This window comes from Nicotiana tabacum, chromosome 22, assembly GCF_000715075.1.
Source record: "Nicotiana tabacum cultivar K326 chromosome 22, ASM71507v2, whole genome shotgun sequence".
Classification (NCBI taxonomy): domain Eukaryota; kingdom Viridiplantae; phylum Streptophyta; class Magnoliopsida; order Solanales; family Solanaceae; genus Nicotiana; species Nicotiana tabacum.
The window spans coordinates 9,156,920-9,160,567 of record NC_134101.1 but is presented as its reverse complement, the minus strand read 5'-3'; positions in this window follow the sequence as shown (position 1 = coordinate 9,160,567).

The window sequence follows — 3,648 nt, the reverse complement described above, 5'->3', positions numbered from 1 at the left end:
CTTCAAAATGTCGTCGCACCCGTGTCGGATCCTCAAAAATTGCTTTACTTTTGGAGGATAAGACACACACCCGGTAATATTTTCGAAGAGTACTCCGAGCAACATAAAGTTACATACATAGTCTTAAACACAAATATATTTCTTTGTTAGCTTTTTGGTGCAACCATGGCCTTTGTAAACAATGTAGATTCCATGTTAGATATGATCGAGGCATTGTACACTTTGTAATGTTTAACACACTGTCTTAGTGCTGTTGTACCATTTATAAAATATCATTGCTTGTACAAAAAAAATGATAGGTTTAAACCTTAACCACTAGGTATAGAATTCATGGGATGACATAAATATTAAAAAAAAAAAAATCTTAATCCAAATTCCAAGTGGGCTTCTGAAATGCTAGTTACAAATTTCAAGGTGTAAATTCATTTATTGTATTTTCCTGCTCTCACATGTCAAAATGCATAAGAGAAGGGAAAGATTGGGAACAACCCAATCAAGAATGCATGTGGTTATGGTTAAACCACAATTGTGTTCTAATGTCATTTCTTTTCTTCTTTCATTTGACCTGTTGTGTTTTGTGTCCAATCATCAGTGTCAATCTCTATTCTACTAACTGCTGCCACAGTAGTGATAGGATGGACAAATGACTGTTATTCATTAACATTGTGAGTGTCACGACCCAAAACCTAGCCCGCCGTGATGGCGCCTATCTCAATACTAGGCAAACCGACAATCTCAATAAATCACATAACTTTTAAATACGAAAACATAATTATTAATTTCAGCGGAAGAAAATCTCAAAAGTACAAATATAAATACTCCCAAAACCCGATGTCACTGAGTACATGAGCATCTAATATGAATACAAGTCTGAAAAATATGATCTATAATAGTCTGAGACCAAATACAGTAAACAAGGAGATAGAGAAGGAGAGACAAGGTCTGCGGAACACGGCAGCTACCTCAAAATCTCCTGAAAATCAACTGCGCGAAAGGATCAACACCTGTTATGTCCGGGAACACCTGGATCTGCACACGAGGTGCAGGGTGTAGTATGAGTACAACCAACTCAACAAGTAACAATAATAAATAAGGAACTGAAGATAGAATCGAGCTACACGGTTATGGTTCATTTTCGGTAATTCCAGCAAAGAATAGACATGCTATCAAATCTGGCAGTTTAATGTCAAATCAATTTTTATACAGTTCCTGTTCATGTAATCCGTATATCAACAATCTTTCAGAGATTTCACAACAATGACAGATAGAAACTAAGTGCAACAATAAATGGAAATCAAGTACAACCTCTTAGGACAACGCTCCCAGCCCTCATCACTCACTCGACTCCCAACCCTCATCACTCACTCTCAATGGGTACCCGCACTCACTAGGGGTGTATAGACTCCGGAAGGGCTCCTACAGCTCAAGCGCTATAATCTGCACGGACAACTCACGTGCCATAATATAACTATCTGGATCCGCACGGCCAACTCACGTGCTGCACGGCCAACTCACATGCTGTAGTATAATATAAGGATCCGCACGACCAACTCACGTGCTATAGTATAATATAAGAATCTGCACGGCCAACTCACGTGCTGCACGGATAACTCACATGCTTTAGTATCAATATCTCACAATCAGGCCCTCGGCCTCACTCAGTTATAAATCTCTCCAGTCTACTCACGTGCTATAGTATCAATATCTCACAATCAGGCCCTCGGTCTCACTCAGTCATAAATCTCTCCAGTCTCTCGGGCTCTTAATAATCATGAAATCAGCCCAAACAACAATGATATGATGTATCAATAATAACAACAGAGACTGAAATAAAATGTGCAAGTAAAAGTTGAGGCTGAGTACATATAGCATTTAGCAGGCAATTCAACAAGTACGCGACCTCTGTGGTTCCAACAGTACTATCACATAGCCTAAACATGATTTCTAACATGATTTACAGTCAAATTCTATCAACACATAGAGAGCATATAACTAACAATAAAGTATTTCAACTTTACAGTTTCCCGGGACGGACCAAGTCACAATCCCCTTGGTGCACGCCCACACACCCGTCACCTAGCATGTGCGTCACCTCCAAAATAATCACATGATATAAAAATCCAGGGTTTAATACCCTCAGGACCAGATTTAAAACTGTTACTTACCACAGAGCGTGAAATTCTTTACTCTGATATACCTTTGCCTCGCAAATCGGCCTCCGAATGCCTCGAATCTAGTCACAAATAATTCGTTTCAGTGAATAAAATTTATTGGAATTAATTCCATAAGAAAATGCTAATTTTTCATAAAAATTCAAATTTTAGCTCAAAAGTCGCCCGTGGGGCCCACGTCTCGGAACTCAACAAAAGTTATAAAATCTGAAAGTCCATTCAACCACGAGACTACCCATACCAATTTTACCAAATTCTGACCTCAACTCGACCCTCAAATCTACAAATCTTATTTCCAAATTTCTAAGTTCCAATCTCCGATTTACACCTCAAAATCATGTAATCTAGTCGGATTATTCGATGATAATTCAATATTATGTAGTATAAATGATCACAAGGGACTTGCCTCAAGTTTTCCTTGAAAATATATCAAAAAATCGCCTCTCCTCAAGCTCCAATTTTTCAAAAATGGCGAATGGGACGAAGTCCCTGTTTTTATAATTCTGCCCACACTGCCTCGGTTTTGCCTCGATCTTGGCCTTCGATCGAGGTCCTCGATCCTGGGTCTCGATCCTGGGCCTCGATCTTGTGCCTCAATTCTGACCCTCGATCCTGGCTCTCGACCCTGGTCTTCGACTATGCCTTCGATCGTGGCCCTCGACCCTGGGCTCGATTGTGGCTTCGAGCCTGATTCTCGACCCTGCCTTCAATCGTGGCCCTCAACCCTCGGCTTGATCGTGGCTTCGAGCCTGATCCTTGACCCTGCCTTCAATCGTGGACCTCGACCCTGGGCTCGATCGTCCTTGATTCTGGGCTCGATTTATTTGGGCTTGATTCTGGGCTCGATTTCTCTGGTAGAAGAAATTTCCAATAGAAGGAATTTGCAGCAGCTGTTGTAGTTCAATATTTTTGATCCGTTAACCATCCGTAACTCACCCGAGGCATTCGAGACCTCAACCAAATATACCAACAAGTCCTACAACATCATACGAACTTAGTCAAATCACCTCAAACAACGCTAAAATCATGAATTACGCCCCAATTTAAGCCTATTGAACTTTGAAATTTCTAATTTTTTCAAATAACGCCGAAACCTATCAAATCACGTCCGATTGACCTCAAATTTTGCACACACGTCATAAATGACATAACATACCTATTAAAAGTTTCAGAATTGGATTTCGACCCCGATATCAAAAAGTCAACCCCTCGGTCAAACTTCCTAAAAATTCAACTTTCGGCATTTCAAGTCTAATTCCTCTATAGACCTCCAAATAATTTTCCGGACACCCTCCTAAGTCCAAAATCATCATACATAGCTATTGGAACTATCAGAATTTGAATCTGAGGCCGTTTACACATAAGTCCTCATCCGGGCAACTTTTCTAAATTAAAATTTTCAATTATGAGACTAAGTGTCTCATTTCACTCTGAATTCATTCCGGACCCGAACCAACTAACCCGGTAAGTCTTAAAA